This window comes from Anser anser, assembly GCF_964211835.1.
Source record: "Anser anser genome assembly, chromosome: 16".
Lineage (NCBI taxonomy): Eukaryota > Metazoa > Chordata > Aves > Anseriformes > Anatidae > Anser > Anser anser.
Window position 1 is genome coordinate 2,081,509 of NC_139737.1, and position 21,647 is coordinate 2,103,155.

Consider the following 21,647-nt stretch of genomic DNA (forward strand, 5'->3'; position numbering starts at 1 on the left):
CAGCCCTGCTCAAACGTGTGGAGACATGAGACGGATGGAGTCGTCCCTGCTGTCTGCTGCTAGAAGCTTTCTTTTCCAATTTGCGGTACCTGGACAGAGCAATCCACCGGTATTTGGCGAGATGATGCCCATCCATCAGCTGCCGCCACCCTCCGTCCCGGGGAATCAATCCTGCCTAATGTATAAATGTCAGCCCCGGAGTCTCAGCTGTAGAGGGGAAAGCGGAGCTGTCAGATAAGCTGCAATTAGCGCATTTATCTACTTTATTTTCCTGTCGGTTCCCAAACTCCTTTTGCCTGCCTGCTCCTAATACACATTATTAAATCTGCGCTAAATGTTGATTAAAGAAGCTGAAATCCCAGGTGTTTGTTACCCAACACTGCTGTGAAACGTGCTCTCAAACCGCCTTATGCAAATTTTAGTTTTTTTTGTCTCTTTTCCTTGGGTTTTCCACCCTTTTAAAGTAGATTTGAGCTGGAGAAATGCCTCTTGTGGGTCGGTGTTTTGGGAGGGCTGGGGGTCCCTGCCTCAGCCCTCCTAGCTCGGAGGGGCAGCAACCACGAGCTCCAGCAGCTCTTTAAGCAAAATGCTGCAAAAGGAGCAGATATATTATTATTAGTCTTGCAAGAGAAAACACAGCAATCAATCCCAGCCCTAGACTAAGTCCTTTCCTTTGTAGTTTGGATGTTCAGAAGTAATTTGGGGAGTAATCACTGCAAATGGAAGCATGGAAGTAAATGCCTGCAATAAAACATTGCGGGGGTGACTGTTATCCTAACGATCTTTCCAACAAACACTACTGAAATATGTTTCCTCCTCTAAAAATTGCAACAGAGCTTGAGTGTTCCCGGCGCTAACATGTGAATGGGGTAAAAATTAGCCAGGGTGGTTCTGAGATGGTTTTTCTTTATTCTTGCAAGGCTGAGGTGGGTTCCCCCCTTCCTCCTACCCAGGACTATGGGGTTGTGCTCTGCTTCCCAGTCCTCTCATGCCCTATTTCACGCTGTGACTCCCCCTTCCATTAAACCAATATAAATAATTGCTATATTCTTTCTCGGAGCAAACACAAACTTTGCAAACTGGCAAGAGCATCACAGCAAAGAGCTGCTGGCCCGATTCCAGTGGCCTTTTCTCTTCCTTCCAGATGGGTTCATCTCTTATTCTTTGTGAATAATTTATCCAGGCACGCCTGGAAATGTTCTCCGGAGGAATTACGACCGCCTTAAGATCTCCATGGCAGAGCTGCCTGGTGATGGCAGCGAGCAATTCCTCCTGCCCCCAGCCGAGCAGGTCCTCGTGGTTCCCGCGGGTGTTTCGGGAGGGGGCTGGCAAGGTGGGGAGGGACACGGTTGAGTTCAGCCTCCGCACATCTGGAGCTAACTCAGCCAGACTGCTGCAGATCAGCAGGGTAAGGAGTATCGGGCTTCTTTTGAGGGATGGGGGCTTTTTAGGTGCCGCTGTTTGCACGCGGAGCCCGCGGTGGCCAAGTCTTGCCAGCCGAGGGCTTCCCGTTATCCGGCATTTGCAAAGCCAAGTGGAGCGGATGGAGGAGCGGTGCCAAGCAGCGCTCCTGTAATCACGTCTCCCCATCTGGCCGAACCTGTCAGAAGGGATTGGAGGCCAGAAGGAAAAACTCGCTGCGCTCGTCATCAAAGCAGCCGAAATCCCAGGGCGCGGCGAGCTACGGGGAGCGCGGCGGGGGAAGAGCTGGGGGAGGCTTCAGCTGCTCGCTGCGCCCGGTGCTCCCACGGGGAATGCGGCCAAGCTTCGTCCTCCGTCGGAGGCACGGCAAAACAGCGAACGCCTCCCGGTTAAATGCTGCTTAGAGCAAAGGCACGGAGCTTGTTCAGCCCTCGCCAGTCAACAGGGAGCAGCTGGGAGCGTGGTGGCAGGAACGAGCCGCTCCGCGGGAGCGGGAGCTGGCGGTTTGGTTGGTGGCTCGTGGCAGCTCCGGTCGCTCAGGGATGCTCTTTTCCTTGCGTGCCTCTGTCAGATGCAAAATTATTAAGGCAGGTGATTAAACACGACGCTTTTCTATTGATACTTCGCTGCTTTTCAGAGCCAGGGCTGACGTTGTCTCGTTTGGGAGCCTGAGGGATGCTCTCCCTCCTGTTCGGCACAGGGTAGCCAAGGACAGAAGGGGAAAGCTAAAAGCCAGCAGGTTGTTCTCCAAGTGCACCAGCAAAATGGGGGGAAAAAAAAAACGTATCTTTTTGTTTTTAAAGCAATTTTTACTAGGTGTTTGGTTTGCAGCCAACAGCCTAATGCATCACCGTGTTTAGCTCTGTCTGTTCTGCAGTGCAGTTGCCCAAGAAATCAATGGCCTGACATACTTTGCTGTGCTAGAAAATACACTTTTGCTTGAGTGGGTGTGAAAACTGAGAGCCTGCCAAAACCTGCACAGCTCTGAGGAAACTCTCTCCTACCGAGTCCAGCATCAAAGGAAGGCAAAGGACAAAGGATTTGCCCTGCTACCCGGGTTCTGCTCGCGGGGGCTGTGGGGTTTTCAATGCCTGCCAGAGGGCAGTTGAGCAGAACGAAATCTCTTCTCTTCTCTGGCTAAAAATAACCCTGTTCTAGCGCGTGGCCACCTAAATGTGCAGTGCAGGTTGATTTTCTGGCGTTCTCCATTCATTGCAATCATCCATAAAGCCCTGCCGCAGCACCGGGCGGTGCAGCAGTGTCCGTGTGGACACGCTTTGGTCTGGCCGTGGAGCAGAGGTCGCTGTGCTCCATTACAGGCTCCTCCAGGCGAGAGGTGCCCGACCCTTTCCTGCTTCTTTGGTAAACCCCAGCCTCGCTGGGGAAGCCGAAATTTAAATATAACTCCTGACTTCATAGCAGGATCCCTCGGCTGGCCGATTGTTTCATACTTGGAGAACGGCCACTGTAAAAAAATAACAGAACAAAAGTCACAAAAACAGCCTCCGAATCAGCCTCCTTCCTGGCCCTGTTTTGACATCGGAGGCGATTTCCAGGAACGGCCAGGCCGGCGCCGCTGCCTACAGGGACGGGGACGCGATGGAGCGGGGGCTCCCCCCGTGCCAGTGTCACCTCCAGGAGCCACCAGTGCCACCAGCCACCCAGACACACCGTGCTCCTGTTATTTCCCCCGTGTGCGAGGCTCCTTGGACCCCTCGTGGGTCCCGGTGGCGTGCAGGATTGGTGCCACCAGGCTGCCTCCTGCAAGGCTTCGTGGCTCACAGCCCACGTCCAGACGGGCTGATCAGTTCCTCCAGACTAATTCCAATGCTACTGAGGTGGTACCTTTCATGTCTCTTGAATGCCTTGGAAAAGGAAGGGGATAAGAAAAAAACCAAAGGACTTTGTCTCTTCTGCCAGTCCTGCCCACGTCCTGGCCTGGGTTTTGCTCTGCCTTCACCTGAAAGCAGCTGGGGCTAAAGCACCCAGACCCCCGCTGCCCCTGCTCTCGGCACTGTGGCCCTCTGAGCTGAGATTTCCAAAGCTGCAGAAGGTTTCAGGGAGCTGTTTTGTTTTTTTTTTTTGCTGGCTCCCCGGGCAGTCCCGAAATCACAGCCTGCTCCCTGCAGCTCTGTCCTCTCAAGGGGTTTGGAGGATGCTTGCCGACACCCAGGGGAGCAGAGAGGTCACCCAGGAGAGCTGCCGGTACTTCCTACTCCCGGAACACCACCGGTTTGTGAAGGGCACAGCCTTTCCAGGACAAATCCTGCTCCCAGCGGTGCAGAACCGGCGTGCGCTCAGGTTCTGCTGCTCGCCTGCAGCAGCAGCCCCGGGGAGCTCAGTCCTGAGCTGTGCAGCCTGCAGCCAGAGCCCGGGCTGCTCCGTGCAAGGGGCAGGGGTTGCGCAGCAGCCCTGGGCCGTAGCACTGGGACATTCGCTGCTCCTCTTCCCTCTGCAAGTGCAGAATCAGACCGGTCGGTGCCGTTTATAGCAGCTCTTGGCTGCCCAGGCAGCAGCTGGGTGCAAACCGTGCTCCCTCTCATCTGCCCAGGTGACCATGACCTGGAGGAGCCAAGATCCTGCTCCTGCCACCCCGTGACATGCTGTGTGTGCAGCTGGGAGTTTTCTAAAGCCTTCTGCAGTAGCTGAGCTAACACAAAATAGTATTTTTATTCACCCTCTGCGTGCCTCCCCTTGCCCTTGTCCCTCTGGTTTCCTCCCCGTGCTCTGCAGCCTCCCTGCCCCGCTGCGCTCCCGCTCGCGCTTCGAGGAAGAAAACCGTGCGAGAAACATCAGCCTCGAAAAGCTTCGCCCGAGCAGCGAGTGGTTGAGCGAGCCCGGCTCATTACAACGCGTCCTCACCAATTTCTGCTGCCCTCTTATCAGGCCATCAGCCCGAACTGATCACGCTGCAGCTGCCGGCGGGCACCACCTCGTCGCGGCGGCCGAGGCTCGGCGAGCCGCAGCCTGACTCACGCTGTGGGGGAGAAAGTCATTATTCCAGCCGTGGCAAATCGCACCAGCCCTAACCTTTTTCCCCGTGTGACAGTAATGACGCTCTTTAAAAAATATATTTTAATTGGTCGTGGAGAACGAGCTGGGCTTATCGGGGAGCGGGCAGTGGAGGGGTGAGGGCAGGAATGGGAGGAGAGGTGGCACCGGGGTCCCATGGAGAGGGCACAGGGGGCCAGATCCTGCGGACAGGGCAGGGCAGGGGCAGTGATGGGGCTCCCTGTGGGTCCCCTCAGGGATTTCTTCTCTCTTTCGTTGCCTGAGCAAGGGCTGCACCCATGCAGGGCTTGTGAGCAGAGCAGGGCTCATGTACACGAGGGCTCTCCTTCCTCCGCCTCCTCCTCCTCCTCCTACCTCTGCCCGCAGCTCCCTCTCCGTGCCCTGCCTGCACCGCGCCGCTCTGCGGGGCCGTTTCGCCCTGCTCGGGAAGGAATGATCGCCCTTTCCCCAGAAATGTTTTGCTCGGAGCTGCTCAAGCACGTTTGATGAGAAGCGAGCTGGATCCAAAACGAGGGTGACCTTCTCGGTGAGGCTTTGTGAGTCCTCGGAGCCTGCAAGAGAGACGTGGGGGGGTTTGCACGGGAGGCTGTTCTGTGCCACTGCAGCATTTCAAGTGCTTCTGCTCGCGGAGCGGGGAGATGCCTCTGCTCTTGTCTCTCGCTGGGAAGAAAATGCAACAATGCTCTCTAGAGGCAGAAGAAGTCAAGAAGTGGCTCGCTCTCCCCGGCTCCGTGCTTCGCCGTGACCTCGCTGCTCTTTGCAGCTGTTTAGTTCCCGCATCAGCAGCAGTCTCCGGGCGTTTCGGCCTCCCGTGTTGTAGCGTGGGTTGTTTGCTTCCCCCAGCCCGGGACAACCTGATGTAATTATTGCGGGTGCTCGGAGGAGGGCTGGGAGCAGCCCAGGTCAGGATGCAGCCCCAGGACCAGGTGGCCAAGCGGGGCAGTGGGGAAGGGGACAAGGGCAGGACGTGGGCAGGATGGGGCTGTACCATGGTCCAGCATCACCACGGGGCAGGGACAGCCCCCAGGGCTTGTTGTGGGATCGTGGAAGGTCCTCTAGGGGCTGATCAACCCCGAGTGCAGCTGTGGGGAAGGTGGAGCCGCAGGAGCCCAATCATGCATTAACCGCCCCCTAATAAAATCCAGAGGGGGAAGAGGAGCTGGTTTTGGAGGGTGCAGGTCTCTTGGGGGCAGAGCTTTGGCACTGGCTCATCTTTGATTTTTTTTTTTTATTTTTGTATTTATTTATTTATTTTTGTGAGGAGGAGGCTGGAGCTGTGAAGATGAGAGGGCTTTCCTGGGATGCTGAGCTGAACCAAGGTCAGAGAGTTACTGCAGGAGCTCCTGGGATGATTTAGTAACCTGGCGGTCGGCTCCTGAGGGGGTGGCTTGCACCTTGCCCATGGAGTCATGGTCAGTGGGGTCCTTTACTTCTGTTTGTCGTGATTTCTGGGCTCTTGGGTGTATAAGGTTGGTGTTCTGCTGTCTTTGGAAAGTGCCCATTGCCTGTTACCCCATGTAGGCTCTGCCAGGACCAGCAGCAAGCAGGTCCAGTTCCCACACCTCGTACGCAGAGCTGGGAAGAAACACGATGTCTGCACTGCTTCTGTCCGTTAAAAAAAAATCAAAATAAAATAACTCATTTTACTGTCCTGGCCAGTTTCCAGCTCACTTAATTACTTTCTGCCGATCTGCTCTGCAATCCCATATGTTGTTGTTTATATATTTTATTAGCTCATATTGCATATCTTTCAGTAACAATGGCCCTATGAATAGCCTAGCCTGCTGAATTAATTGTGCTGATGAAAGGCTCAGGTTAACGTATAAAACGTACTTGGATCCCCTGAATAAAGGAAACAAAGCAAATCCTATTACTGAGCTGAACTGGGTGACTCCAGTGTCCCCAAGTGACCAGGAGGAGAGGCAAAGAATCCACTGGGAGTTGCTTGAAAAGCATGGAGAATACCGAGGCTGAGAGCGATTGTCACACATGTTGAGTGCTTGTGTCACCTGCTGAAGCTGCCTGGAGGCTGGTGCATGTCCTGAGGGTGCCCTGGGCTCCCTGGAGGCTTTGGGTGGGCTTGGAGAGGAGCGCGGCCACCGTGGCTCCTGGGGCTGGGCAGAGCCCTGGGTTAAATCTCTGCACTGAATCACGGCCCAGGTCATGCACAGAGAAGCTGAGAAGTGGAAGATCTTAGGGTAGAGCCTTGCACGCTTTTCCATCTTTCCTGGTGCGTGGGTGAGGATAATCCATCACGGGTATCTTTGGGTATATCTGTATGGCACTGGGGGCACCCCGGCCCCAATGCAGGTGGGTATTGCTGAGGACAAATAATTGTGGTGGCCGTAAGTAGCTGCTCTTGGCAGGCTGAAAGCTGGACAAAGCAGGGCAGGTGAGTTTGCAGAACTTCTGTTTTCACACCATTTTTCTCAACCCATTTAATGCTCCTGGTAAATGCAATCACCAGGGTCGAGGAATCGCTGGGCTATGGGCTGGGTGTGCGCAGCTGCATCTTCTCGTGGCTTGGTGCTTATAGGATTAACAGTATACAATGCCACTAGATAACAGGTGATATATTGGTTTAATTTCCTATTATTCCCATAAATCAGGAACTCTGCAGTTGCAGCTCTGTATCGCAGGAGCCCGTGACATCTCATGGCAGCTTGCCCTGAGTATGGAGGGTCACTGGGCATGGGAGGAGGGGGCCTTGTCCAGTGTGATGGGATGATTTGGGGGTGCAGGATGCCAATATTTTTTACGTGGGGTGACAAGGAGCTGGAGCCTAATTGGATTTCCTACTGCAAGTCCAGATGTAGCTGACGGCAATTGTGAATAGTGCTGGGTCGGGGCTCTGTCAGCAAAAACACATGTACGCTGTCACCGCCGGCACCTGGACTTCTCTTGTGCTTTTTTTTAATGCCTGCTAACTTTTCTGTTGAAAAGCAAGCTCCAGATTTCGTATCTCCTGTTATCCAGGAGACCCGATGCACCCAGCCCCGTCTTGCTGCGTGCAGGCGCCGAGGCGAGGAGGGATGCGCGGGGCTTCGGGTGCGGGCTGCAGGTATGCACGGAAGGGCAGCTGGTGTTAAATCGGGCTAGATGAAAGCGTTGCTGTTCAGAAACCCTCGATCTGTTTAATTTCATGGGTTTCTGTGCTCTGCTGAGCTCGGTTGATGTGACACGGGTGAGGAAACTCAGCGGCTTTCGAGCGAGGAGGGATTGGTGCCGATCGAATCCGGCCTCCCACGAGCCGTGGCCCCAAGCCCGTGTTTCTCTTCGAGCTCTTGCATACGTTGCATTTTAATTTCAAGGCTGAGTGATGCACAGTAGCAACCCCCCCTAAATGTCCTTGTCAGGTATGGAAATTACCCTTGCAATTAAAACGACACCGTTTCCAGCTCTGCTTTTACTTTGCTGCAGCTTCCAGCGCTGGAAGCTCACGGTGGCTTTTGCTGCATCTGTTATCAGGAGTGTCCCAGAATCACCCAGGGCTTTTTGGGGAGACTATGGGGTGCTCTGGGCATCAGTTGGTGATGCTGGACATGGCAAACATCCCGGATTTGTGCCAAGACCCAGCCATCCCTTGCAGTCTTAAGTCTGCTTTGCTTTTCCCTCTGTATTCTCCCCACCTCACTAGGGCTGTTACACAGCTGTTTAACTGATGTCTTGTCCTGCCTCCGGGAATCAATAGCACCTGCAGCATTCCTGTGATGTGCTGAGGCTGCTGCAGTGCCTCAGCCTCACGGGGGGCCCTTTCCTCTGCCCCGTTTTCCCCCGGGGCTGGTGAGCACCGCGAGGATGCTGCGGACCCTCCGGGATGGGGGCTGCAGAGACGGGAGGTGATGCTCTGTGTTCTCCCAGCTGCTGGCTAACAAGCACGGTGGCAGATGTGAGGAGCAGAGACTTGACCCTGGGGAGCGCACAGTGCCCAGATTTTGGGGAAATCCGATCCCCCCCCCATGGGAGCAGAGTGCTGTCCTTCCTGTAAGCCTGGAGTCATGCAGGGATGGTGCTGATGATTTCATCCGCAGCAGCTGCTGTCTGCAGGTGTCCTGGATGCTTCAGACCCTGCTAAGGGCTCCCCCAGGGGCTGTGCGCCCCCCAGCCCCGTGCTGAATCAACGTTTGCCAGCCTGGAGCCAATGCTGCAGGCTGGGCAGGGCTGAGGGACAGAGGTGGCCCTGCAGACACATCCCCTCTGCTCTTCCCTTCAATCACCCTCGTGCCTAATTTGGCATTCGTTTTTATTTAACCCGAACTCTCCCTGATGTGCACGTGAGGTGGTTGGGCTATGGAGACGATTTCAGTGCTCATCTGGTGAGAAAATGGTGTGTGCGGAGGGACTTGGTCCTTGTGGTGGGGTTTTCCACCAGGCGGGGGGTGCCATCCCCTATCTGCTGCCTGTAGCTTGCTCCGATGCGCCGCGCGCCGTCGGCTGCTGGAATCTGATTAGCGCAAGTGTTCCTGCCTCTCCTCGGGGATTTGCCGCGCTCTTAATGTGATGCCCGCTAATGACAGGGGAAGAAGCTAAACTGAGTTATTTTCCCATCGACTGAAGGGCAGCTTGCGTTGCTCTCAAAGCAGCCGGCAGGGGAGGAAGCCTCCTCCAAGGAGGGTGCTGCGTTGGGCCCGTTAATCGACTGCTAAGAGCAGGAGAAATGGGGAGAAGGGAGCGGGGCTGGCACATTAACACCCCAAGGGGAGATATCTCTTGTCTGTCTGTCTGTCTGCTGTTGGTCCTGAGCCTGAAGCTCCCAGGTGGGTGAGGACGTGCAGCTCAGAGCAAGCTGCTCTGCCCCTTTGGGGGGTCCCTGGGGACCCACTGATCTCCCACCTCTCTTGTTAGCCCCCTCCACCTTTGCAATGCAACTTGCGAGGGGGAAGCGTGTCCCCAGGGATTTGTTTTGTGCAATTCCCCAGGTACGGAGCCCGTTCACACCCCCATCTGTGTCGCTGCGGGGCTCGGGACCTCTCACTGCTGAGCCCTCGCCTTGCCCGGTTGCTTGCAGGGGTTTTCGCAAGGGCTGGAGCGATTTCGGGGCACGTCTCTGCAGCAAAACGTGAAGCAAACCCCGAGCCTCCTCCTGGGCTCGCAGCGTGCGTCATCGGCTGCGTCTCTGCAAAATGCCTGCAAATGGGGATGGGGAATGCAAGTCAGATCTCCCCTCTGTCGTAAGCAGCGCTCGCTCTGCATGCAGAGTGCAGATGTCTAGACAAGGGGAAACGCAGCGGAGGCACTGAGGTGATGCAGAAAAGACTCCTTGAGCAAAGTGCTAGTGCCTGCCCTTGTGCTCCATGGGGATTAGGCTAAAGGAGATTTTTTTTTTCTTGTTGTTTTTATTCTTGTGTGAGTGGTTCTGCTCCAGGATTTACTGTACCCATAGTCCCTTTGACTGTTTCCACAGGGCTTATTTAATATCTGCATATCCTCTGGCAGTTCTTCTTTGGCCTGCCTGTACAGCTGTTCCTTTCCACGCTGCAATTTGATATTAAATTTTACTGTGAGCCCTCGAGTGCTTTTGTGGAATGATCCCACCATATGATCTGTTCACTATGATAATCATAACCCTGTGCTAATTACTTGCATCGGAGATAGCTGTGCTAGGCTCTAAAGCAATTCTCCTTCTCTTTATTCCTCTCTCTCCCCCAGTTCCTCCTCCCTTCTGCACAGCATCCCTAATCTGTTTTCCGATCATGAACGCCACCAAAGATTTGCTCCTCATTAGAATATCCTGAGTAAATTGTTTGGGAAAGCAATCCTGTACGCTCTGTCCCATAATGATCGATGATTAAAACTTGTGGGGGTCCCTCGCTGGGACCGAGTGCTCTGCTGCAGATTTTTGGGAGGGCATTTTTCCACAAGCGATGCTCCACAGAAGGAGGTGATTTAATTCTGCTGAAGTCGTATTTGTTTTCTGCAAGTCTCCCAGAACAGTTAATGAGGCCGGTTATCCCACAGAGCTGGGGCTGTAACAGCACCAATGCATCACCTTGCCTCGAGAGCTCCCCGTGTGCGGCAGGGTAGGGCGTGGGGAATTTGCAGCCCTCAAAACGTCCCTGACAATCCAGGACAATTTGCTGCAAAACTGTCATATTGTAAGCAAATGGAAAAGGCTGAAGGATGAAGCCTAGGAAAATGGTGGAGTGTCTTGTTGGCACGTTTCTCTGCTTCCATCTGGTCGAAGGATTTTTTTTTTTTCCTCTGTCTCAGCTCTGAAGATGCTTGTCCACCAAGTGCCTGGGATCCCATACCGGGGTCAGCTGAATATTCCATGTTCCTCCATGGAAGAGGCGAAAGTTGTGTAACGTTTACACCCAAGCCTTCCCTGGGGCTCCATTCATACTCAAATTTTCTTCTCCCTGTTTCCGTGTGCTGATTTGTGAGCTGTAAGTTAATCGGGATGTTAATTTTAACCTTTTCTTGAAGGATTATCCTCCACCCTTGCTTCACTGGCAGGGCTGCTGGCACCCCACGGGCCATGCTTTTCTATGACATGTTTTTCTCCCTTCAGATTTTCCCGTGTCGTGCAAGTCTTTGCCGTTCTGCAGTGCTGCTTTCTAAAGGTGCAAATGGAAATCCCGGTGCTCGTTTCAGTTGCTTCTGCACGCTGGAATTAACAATTCCTGTTCCGTTATCCCAAAGCGGGATAATGCACGTGGGCAGCTGCTGACTGCTGGCGGAGCATCTCTCCTGCAGCACCGTGTCTCTGCAGCAGAGAAGGGTGGGGGATTTGTTGGGTAATGGGTTCATATGTGGGAAGGATGCAGGTAGTGATTTTACCCCTGGGAAATCTTGTCTCGCTCACCGCTGGTACCGGTTTCTGGGTGAAAGGGCAGGAGGGATGGGTTGCACCTCCCAGGGCTTTGTTAGGATTTTGGGAAGTCAATGGGATGAGTGGTAAAAGGAAGCAGCGCCTCGCCAGGAACCGAGGCGGTGCCTGCGCTGCTTTCCAGGCACAGCTGCTGTGACTCATGGGATTAGATCACAGATTTGCCTAAGTGACAGCTTTTGTAGTTCTTATTCTTCTAATTTAAATGATTCATTTGTTTCCCACAGGGTTTTTTGGGAGGCTGCTGATTCTCAGAGGTTTGTCAGCGTTGCTGTGGTGTCCTTCCCCTAAAGCTCTTGAGCAGCTGGGTGGGACCCGTAGTGAGCCCAGGGCTGCCCTGGCAAGGTGACCCTCAGAGCACGAAGTCCTCCTGGAGCCCCTTACGGTGGGGACAGGACCCCAAAAACCCGCACACACGGGCTGGCTTTGCTTAAAGAAACGTCTGAGCAAGAGCTGCGGCTGCCTCGTATCCCTGGAGTTATTTTCCCCTGTGTGGGCTGTTTATATCTAGTAAGACAGAGGAGATGTCAGCCTGCTGGAGCCACAGGTGGCTTCTCCTCCACGTGGAGCCCTGCCGCCACGAAGGAGTGCTGCAGCATGGCAACAATGCGGTCCGAAATAGTAACAGCAGTACAGTTGTTGTTTGCACAGACGAATGCAGAAAATGACGGGAAATGGCAAGGAGCCTATTAGTCTGGAAAAGAGACTTTGCTTTCTCAGCACCCGCTTATGTCCTCTGACACATGAGGCTGAGCTTCAAAGGCAGCGGGGCTGGGAAAAGCAGGTTGTCTACCGCGGAAAGGAGAAACGTCTCTAGTGATGCATGCATGCTCTCTTTTTGCTGCAGGAAGGCTGGGTTTGCCTGTGGGCTGCGGGGAAGGCAGTGTGCGAACACCCCCTCGTGTCTCCGGCCATCCGCACGTGGTGCTGAGCAGGCGACCCCTGCCCCTGTGCAGCTTCAACCTGGCTGCTCCTCGTTGACGCTTAAATGCTGCTGAAATGAGTAAAACCCATCTGTCTGCCAATTTTGCTGGTGGAAACTGTTCGAGAGCGATGCTAAAGGAAAAATGCTTTCAAACAGGAACGGGTGCTTTCCCTTTTTTTTCCTTCAGCTATTGCTGTCTTATTAAGTACCAGTTACTAATTAGCCTTCATGTCTCATTAAAATCATAGTGGTTTCTTTACCTACTGAAAATTGTAAATAGCCTTTATTCTGGTCTTTAATGCATGTTGATTGAAGTATTTATTGAATGCCACTTATGCAGCTCTGTGGCTGCATTCATTTGCTTCTTAAGACATTTACTAAACCATTGCTTAGAATTACTCCAACCCATCTGGCCTATTAAGTGTTTGTGCAGAGTGTACCCGATTTTCCCATCCACTTCCTCAATTAATATTAAATATTCAAGGGAATTGAATTTTTTCCTCCCTGCCATCTGATCTTCCTGCCATCCATCACGGTGTATCTGGGTAGAACATCATCTAGCAGCGGAGCCCAGGGGCTGGACGTGGGACCTGGAGGTGGAAGCGAAGCACCCGCTTCTAGGGATCTAGTAATGGGTAAATTCAAATTCAAGGATATCAAAGTCAAATTATTCCACCCTATTTTGACATAGAGAAAGGAGTCCTGGAAGCAGGGATATAAAAGCCAGCCCGCATCCCTGGGGAGGCGTGAGCACGCAGCGGATTAGAAGCGAGCTCTGCCGGCAGCTCTGGGGAGAAGCCCTTGTGCTAAACCTGTTGGCATTAGGCACGGCAGCTATGCGATTTTACTCCTGTAGTCAGCCTCACAAACAAAAAAATGAGAACAGAACGTGTCACTCGCCTGGTGATTATCCAAAGCGGGATAAACTCCGTGCCAGCAGCGGGATCAGGGCTAGGAGCGAATGTAAGCGGCAGTAAAATGTTCGTGGGGTGTTGAGGGCAGAAAGCAGCGGCTGGCTCTGAACGAGACCTCCTGCAAAAGAGGGGGATCTGGCTTTAGAGCTCTTCTTGTCAGGTAGGGAAGGGCACCTCCTGGCCCGAACCAGCCATAAATCTGTCTGCTGGGGACAGAAATAAGATACCGAAGAGGAGGATTTACAACAGCTCTTGCTTCAGAACCTTGTCCTCGGTTTTTCAAGCAGCCTTTATTGCGACGTCGTGGCTGACTTGTAAAGCTGATAAGAGAGCCTCGCTGTATATATTACCCTTTCCACAAGAAGAAAAGAAGCTTTCTGCTTCAGGAAGTAGAAAGCACGCCGTCTTCTCTCCCCGTGGTGGGACGTGCGGTGCCACACGTGCAGACTTGCAGTGACATGGGGCTGTGCCCCAGGGGATGGGGCTGCTGCTGGCGCCAGGGGTTTGGTGCTGCTGGGAGCTCTGGGGGATGCTGAAGGTGCAGAGGCTGTGCTGCAAGGGGGGATTCTCCCTAAAAGAGCCCACCGAAAGCTGTCGGGGATCAGCAGATGTGACCGTGGTCTGTGCCTGCTGCGGTGCAGCTGGGTTGCTCTTTGCTCCTCCTACAGGTGCTGGGAGCTCGTTCCCGTGCTGGGAGTGTTTTGGTGGCCGGCTTTGCACAACCTCTGATCGAGGAGGATTTCTGGAGATTTCGCTGGAGATTCCTCCTAACCGAGAGCTTGCCTGTATGAAGGCGCTGCCGGTGGGCTGAGCTGGCGGAGCGGCGCTGGGTGATGGTGCTGGGCTGCCAAAACCAGCGCTTCGGTGCGGTGCCAGTGGGCAGGATCACCCCGTTGCCATCACCAGCAGCAAAGAGCCCACAGCGTGTATACTGAAATGCCTTTGTGCCAATCGAAAGGGGGAGGGCTCCCCGTAACAGCCTGCCTTTGGTGGATGGACCCATCAGGAAGAGGTGCAGCCTGAGTGCTTGGATGGGGAAAGAGTTTCCTCTTATCCTTCTCCAGCCACGTGCCTTTAAGCCTGAACTCCAGAGCTCCTGAGCAACCAGTTTAGACTTTTTTTTGTATTCTTTTTTTTCATAACTTGCCCTAATAGAGCCCAGAGAAGTGTTTTCTTGGCTCCGCTGGTATATTTACAGGTGGGTGAAGGCAGAGGGCAAGGAGATGGGCAAAGAGATGTGCCTGCGGGCCCCAGTGAGTGCTGCCCTTCGCTGCCTGCTGCGGGTGAGCACCTCCTTGTGCTGCTCTGCTGGTGTCTGCAGCCTCTCCTGGGGCTGAAGGTGGGACACAGCGACGGTCCTCCTGCTTCTGCATGGCTCTAACAAATCCTGCCACCTTTGGCTTCCTATTCCTGTGTGAATATAGGCTTTCCTGAGGTTGGTTGCTGCATCTACAGGAATGCTATGGGAAACAGCAAGGCAGGGCAATAGGAAAATAGGTTATTTGCAGGATGACCCCGGGCTGGAGAGCTGGGGGGAGCTGTGCTGTGTGATGAGGGGGGGACTTCTCACCAAGCAAATCGTGGCTGCTGGGAGCCCCCACGAACCCCCAGCCCGCTGCGGGAGGCTGCCAGCCTTCGCTTCTGCCGTTCGTCTTGGTGGTGGATGCTTTTCTTAGCTTCTAGCGGAGTCGTCTCGGTGCTATTTCTGGAGATCATTAGGAGCTCTTGGAGCTTGGCTTTGTCTCTCAGACAGCTTGATTGAGGGAAACCAAAGGGAGACGGGGCGTTACGGAGCCGTGCATGGGTGCACGCACTCACTTATCAGCGTAAACACAGTGTATAAAATTCAAGTTGATCCAAACAAGGCCATAGAAATGCAAAACAGCCTTGTCCTGCCTCATTATCATGCTTCAAAACCTGCCTGTGCCGTTATCAGCGGGAGCAGCCTCTCCCCTGGTACGTGCGCCTGGCTGCGGCCCCTGCCTTCGGCGGCAGCTGGGTCCCCAGGGGCTCCACGGCTGGTCTGGGGGCAAATCTTAGATTCTGGCCAAGATTTTACTTTGCATTAGTGATGGAGTCGGGATGAGGTCAGGGCCGTGTCACCGTGCATGGAGGGGAAATTTGTCTCCTGGCTTGCAGACTGCCTGGTGCAAACCACGCTCCCTCCGCCTGGTCTGTTTTTCCAGCAATCATAAACGAAGCAATGCAGAGCTACGGTGCCATTGCAGGGTCTGATGGAAATTCTGCTTTTTCTTCCAGAAATAGCGAAGACAGAGTTTAGCAATAACAATGCCTGCTGGAACCAGAGTGACTGACAACAGCCTCTCCTGGTGAGAGACACGAGCGCGGCGTTTCAGACAAGAGGCGGCATTTCCATTCCTCCCAGAACCGCAACCTGTATTTTGCAAGTTAAATTGCTCCGATCTGATTGAAATCCACCCGGCTATGAGCTTTCTATTTAGTGACACACTGCTCCAAATTACACACCTGATACATCTGAAATTTCTAAATTACTCACGTATTAGAAGTTAATACCTGAGAAGGGCAAACACTCAGCGTGCTGACGGATCGAGAGTTCGCTGCCGCCCCCTTCGATAATTAAGAACTTTGTGTATTAGCGGTAAAGGGGAGGGCAGCAAAGTGTTGAGCGACGCTTTACCCTCCGTGGCAGTTTGAGGTTGCAAAGACCAAGGAGAGTGGGGAAGGAAAACTGCTTTTCAGATCATCTGGGCTTTTGTAACGTGGGGGATGCGTGGCGGAGAGCCCCCATCCATCTGCGCTGGGGAGAGCCTGGGGGTCTCTTCCCATCCTCCTCGTGCAATGCGGCATCCCAAGCTCGCCAAGGCGACAGAAGGCAAGATTAATCAGGAGGAAGGCTTGTTGGACCTGTGCTGGAAAGCAGACAGGAGGCTCAGTATGCATCCTGCAAACTGAATCATAACCACTTGCTCTGTATTCTTCTCTCCCATGATATTCACCAGCTGGGGTAGATCTACCCCAAGGCAGGGCACGCAGCTCCTCCTTGTGTCCCCCTGCAGGATCCTACGTCTAAGCAGATGCAGATCCCTGCTTCCCACCTGTTTGCCTTCAAGCTCTTGGGTTTCTGGTGCCACCAGTGCTCCAGCGGGTACAACCAGGGGTGCCTGTGGAGCTGCGGTGAGCTGGGCACAAGCAGGTCTCGAAGGCTCTGTGCACTCTGCTTCTGTCCCCGGGCTTCCAGGCACTGCCTGGGGCCCCTCGTGTGTCCCCCCTGCTCCTCCTGGCTGCTCTGCATCACCTATGGAGGGGGAAATGCCCGCTGGTAGGTAGCAATAAATGTGTCTCCGCTCCTGCTTGTACAAGCTGCGGCGCAATAATTTGTATGACAAGGGGAGCGGTGATCATGCCAGGACACAGGGATACAGCAGCCCAGGCTGCCCGCGGGGTTTCAGGTGGAAGGGAAGCTGTTTCCTCCCATATTGCTCCCATCTGGAAGGCTGCAGGCGGGGATGCTGCCAGCTCTCGCCCTCAGCGTGTGCAGCTGCCCTGGTTCCCATCTGCGCTGGGTGCAGCGGGCTTGATCCTGACGAACTTTGTCACTTCCCCCAGCGGTTAAAATCTACCTTTCGGTGAGAAATGCCACGAGGATCTGGAGGTGTTTTTCCTCTCTTCTAATCAATGGTGAGGTTTTTTCACCCGAATGTGTGAGCTGTGAGAAATGACAAGGTGTGCCCAGAAGATCTCAGCCGGCCTCGCCCGCTGCATTGAGCTCAGCAGCAAATTGCACCAGGATCGACCTGCAGGGACAAAAAACCGTGCCATTGGAGTGGAGCTGCAGGAACGTGCAGGGCAGGAGGTGGTGAACCAGCCTGGGAAGCTGTGTGGTTGAAGGCAGGGGATGTGCTGAGCTTTCCACGTGGACCCGTCTGCTCCGGTGGGCTCAGCTGCTGCCACTGGGACGAGAGGCAGCGTTTTGTCCTTCCCTGTATCTTACATGAAATGCTCACGACAGGCGTGGAGCGTTTGGCAGCCCTCTGGAGGGGAGCTGCCATTGAGAAAAGCCAGTTTTGAATGAGAGGCGCACATGACAGCTGTCTGTCTCTGCTTTTTATGCTGCTGCTCGTCAACTTAATGGCAATAAATGAACTCCCAGGTGTTTTTAACGGCGTCTCTGGGATGTATTTCTGCTTGGGAGCTATTTGGGGAGCTGGGTTTATCTTCTCTTTCTGTTTTTCTCTTGGCGTTCAGATTTAAAATAGCCTCTGTTTGCCCTGCAGCTCCGAGGATGGATGGGTTAGATGGGCAGTCCGGTCCCTGGGCTTCACCGTGCAATTGCTATAGCTCAGCCATAAAGGGGAAAAAAAAAAATTCATCTAGCAAACGCACCAGCCGTGGCTCTGCCACATATAAAACCCTCACCAGGCGTCACTATACATAAGCCCTGCCCTAGTTTAACCAGGCAGCAGTTTGCCTGCAGCACCCATCCCACTTGGGCTCGAGCTGTGTCTCATGGTGGTGCAGAAATTCGGGCTGGTTACACCTGTGGAAGCCCTGCACGGGGCTGGGCCCACCCAGATCAGAGGGTTTTGGGGAGAATCCCTTCAAGGGCTGCCCCGGGCTGTTTGCTGCGGTGTGGTGAGCACGGCCGTGCCCTGCGATGCCTCCCGGGAGGAGCAGCCGGCAGCGAAAACAGAGCCGCGGCGGCTGAGTCACGCCTGGTGCTGTTACTTGCCATGTGTTGTGAGCACCGAGAAATGCTTTGCCTGCGGTATCATTTTCTTTAAATATATCATTAGGGAAAATGACAGCCCAAATTGTGGGTGGATGCTAATGGCTCTGGAGTGGCAGACGGATTGCAGAAAATAGTTTTCCTGCAAACACATCGCAGGTGGGAGCCGGTGGAGGAGGCGAGGAGATGCAGCAGGCACGTGGGGGGAGCAGGGGGGCGCGGGGCAGGGCTGCCTCCAGCCCCCAGCACTGCCCTGCTGCCTTCCATGGCCTTGGAAATCCTGACCCTAAAAGAGAGACCCTGTGGTCCCCAGGGCCACCGAGATGAAGCTCCTGGTGCTCGGGCCCTTTCCAGCCCCTGCACGAGCTGTGCTGCCTCCCTGTATTTATGGTGAGGAGGAACAGCAGGGAACGAGGTGTGTTTTGAGCACTGCATCTCATGTAGTTTGTGGTTTTATCACTCCTCTGTTCTCAAAATCTTATATTTCTGCTGCACCTATATAAGAAATAATAAAAAAGAATGACCTTTCATTTCCACCAAGCAGCCTGCGGCTCCCAGGGATGCTACGCAAACACCGTGTTTCCTGCTGGATAAAGGTCTCCTGCCTTGTACTTCAGAGACACCACGCTTAAACCTTCTCGGACTTGAATTTTTTTTTTATTGAAATTCTTCTCCCGGAACAATTAGCAAGGAGGGTTGCTCTCACACGGGGACGGGTAATTGCCCCAGCGCCCCTGCTGCCCGGATCAGAGGCTGAGCGCCCACGTGGAGCCCTGCGGTGCCCTTTGCACCAAAAGCGGGGTGCAGAGCGGAGCTCCCCTTGGAAGGAAGAGCTCTGCAGAAACGGTGCTTCTGGCACCCAGGGCTGCTTTCAGTGATTTTGTGGGCACTTTCCATGCTGCCTTTCCTCTGTTTTCCTGGTGTGATGATGAAGTGAGCAGCAGCAGTCTTCCCCTGCGCTGCGTGCAAGGGACGCCGGCTGTCAGACAGCCACCCCTGCTGCCAGCACCGCTGGGCACGGGGCTGGGCTGGCTTTGGCTCTCTCAGGGGTTGTTTTCTCCATCTGGAGGAGCCTGCAAGTCTTCTGTAAGCATTAGGAACGGAGCCGTGGCGAGCAGCTCGTGCGTCCCCCTGCCAAGCCGTGCTGCAGGTACACCCGCACTGCTCGCGGCTCAGCAGGGCTTGGAAACTTGTTGCAGATGGGCACAAAAATCCCTCCAGAGGAGAAAAATATCCTAGTTTCTCCAGAATAGACCAACGCAGGAAAACGGCTGTGAAATCCTAAAATTTATGCCAGGGAGGTGGGAATCACCACCCCGCCTCTGGCTGCCCTGGGGACACGGGGACGCGCTGCTGGGACCGAGAAAAGACACAGGGAGCTGGTGGCTGGGTGCAGCTGCCCAAACTGGGGCCCCGGCCTGTCCGACCACCCTGTTATCTCCTACAAATTAATTCCTGCAGCTAGAGGAGCGCAGCCTGTGCTGCGACCAGGGAGCAGATGGCAGCTGCGGGGGAAGGCCGGTCTGAAATTCGGGGAGGTCTGGGCGGAGAGCTCCGAGGCTGGAGCGTGGGCTGAGAGCTAGGAGGGACGGGATGGAGAGCAGCGCACCTACCAAGGAGGCGTGTAAGGGACTGACGTTTGGGTTGTCTGCTTATTTCTTTGCATATTCGTGTTTCTGAGGGCGTGATGTTGTTCCTGGAACCAGGCTGGGGCACAGGGCAGATTTATGTCCCTGCCGAAGGAGGACGTGGCTGTGCCTCCTCCAGACGTGCCTGGATATTGGATGTAGGGCACTGGGGATGCCCTAACCCCTGCCAGCCCCATGCCCGCCGTGAGCTGGCTCTGTGTCCTGCCCACGGGGGCTTCTTGCGAGGGGGGGGGGGCCCAGTGGCAGCACGGCAGATGGAGAGGCGAGGGATTTATTTACTACGAGCGAGCTGGGAACATCCCCAAACGCTCCCCTCTGCCAGCAGCAGCAGTTGGGAAGGGAAAGCACTTAAAAGCGGTGGAATCTGTTGACTGGCATTAATATTTTATCTCCTCCGTTGGAGCTGCGTGTAAATGTTGTTCCTAGCTCTCCGTGCTCCCAGCCCCAGGCAGGGAGGTGCTGGTGGGGTGAGCCAGATCCCGTTCCTTACCTGGGGCCTGGAGGGGACACCGTGGCCATTCCTCAGCTTTTTTTCCTTCAGACTTAATGAAATGAATTTGCTTTAAACTGGGTTTTCTTCTGAAAACGGTAGGAATGTAAGTGAAATGACACTGAGTCGTCCTGGCTCGCATGGAAGGGATGAATTCATCACACGGAAAGTGTTTTCTTGCCAAGAGCTGATAAATAGCCCGTAGTGCGAATAGCTTCACGCATCCAAGTAAATCACGGCCCTCCAAAAGGTTATTTTAACGTGGATCTGTAAATTAAATAACATTTCTCCAAAGCGACAAGAATTGGGGGAAAAAACCAAACAAACAAACCGACCCAAGAGCACGAATCTCCTGTTCCTGTTTAGACAGCAAGGAAGTTGCTGGGTATTTCTTGAGCAAAGTTTTTTGACCTGAAATAGCTGAAATAGGGAAAAAAAGAGCCAGTTGTGTGGACCTGCCTGGCAAATTCCCATGGAGAGAGGATGAGTCTGTCCCACCTGTACGAGCTCCTTGTTGCTTTTCTGAGCTGGGGACTATGCGAATAAGTGGGAAAAGCTGATGCTAGGGAGGAGATGGCTTAGGTGGCCTGGGGACGTTTTCCATCCCTGGAGCCCCGGCTCATGCACAGGTACGGTGTGAATCCGGGGTGAGAAACGGGTCTGGAAAAGAGATCTTTGCCTGAGCTACTCGTACGTATGTTGGCTTACGACTCTAATTCCACCTTAATTCTCTTTTGGCAATTCCTCATGCTTGGCGTTTGATGTAGCAGGCGTGAGATGCTCTCTGATGCAATTACAGCTCCCAAGCAGGAGCGGGCTGGCACACCTGATTTAAATTCCAGGCCTATTGCGAGACAGATGAAAGCAGTCGCTCGGAGAGCTGCCGGCTCCCAAGTTTTGTCTCTGCTATCAGCGCGGGATCTCAGATTTGCCCCTTGGCTGGGCAGTAGTGCCACACTCCCAGCCTCCCAGCTCAAGGCTGCTTTTTTTTTTTTTTTTTTCCCTTCTTTTCAATCTTTCTGTTGCTTAACTGCAACTGAAAAGCATCAAGCACCCTCTGAGCGAGGGACAGCTGGGTGCAATGGTGTTCTTTTGCTTGTCGGGCACATGTTCGTTTGCACTTGGGCCGGCTAATGAAGCTCTGGGGAGGGCGCTTTGGGAGCTCCCTGAGGGCAGGAGAAAGCCAGAGGGATGTAAGGCTGGGCAGCTCTGCTCTGGAGGTGAAAGGAGAATCTTTAATTGGAGACGTTTGGTGGGCAATTACCTCCATGTCCAGGTGCTCATCCTGGAGGAGATAATTTGTAATTGTTCCTGTTTGGTCCTTTGGCAGGACAAATATGTCCTTCTGGAGCCTCCAGCATCTCGGTGGCTGCTGTTTTCTCATCACAGCACGTCTCCTTTCATTAAATACATAGCTGGGGCGTAGCAACACGGCTGTCAGTGATGCTAGAGAGGGAAGAGGCAGAGAGCAATAGAAAAATCCTCTTTTAGTTGGGATGTAGAAGTTCTGTCCCGAGGTCTGCAGCCTGGCCGGCATTAACCGTCCCTCCCATTAGTACCTGACATACACATGGGGTCCTTCTGCCAAACACCCGCGTGGTGCAGGGACACAATGTGAAAGAGTTACTGTTTATAGCGCTGCGCGGATCTGCGAGATATAAATGAGGATGTCACAAAATGCATAGCACAGAGGCACCA

The 21,647-nt window shown here is 54.0% G+C and overlaps 2 long non-coding RNA genes across 3 annotated transcripts in view; one reads left to right on the forward strand and one right to left on the reverse strand.

The window, feature by feature from the left end:
* Positions 1–16,822, forward strand: LOC310882821. 2 transcript variants are annotated; one of them, XR_014573149.1, is made up of 4 exons: positions 1–5,753; positions 10,946–10,997; positions 11,491–14,385; positions 15,362–16,822. It is a non-coding gene; the product is annotated as an uncharacterized lncRNA (long non-coding RNA). The 2 variants fall into 2 exon arrangements; XR_014573150.1 differs by lacking the exon at positions 10,946–10,997 and having other exon boundaries at positions 3–5,753.
* The window catches only part of LOC310882822, a 14,653-nt gene continuing 8,484 nt past the window's right edge, over positions 15,479–21,647 (reverse strand). The window contains exon 2 of the long non-coding RNA XR_014573151.1: positions 15,479–21,597. This is a non-coding gene — a long non-coding RNA (uncharacterized lncRNA). The remainder of the gene's footprint in view (positions 21,598–21,647) is intronic.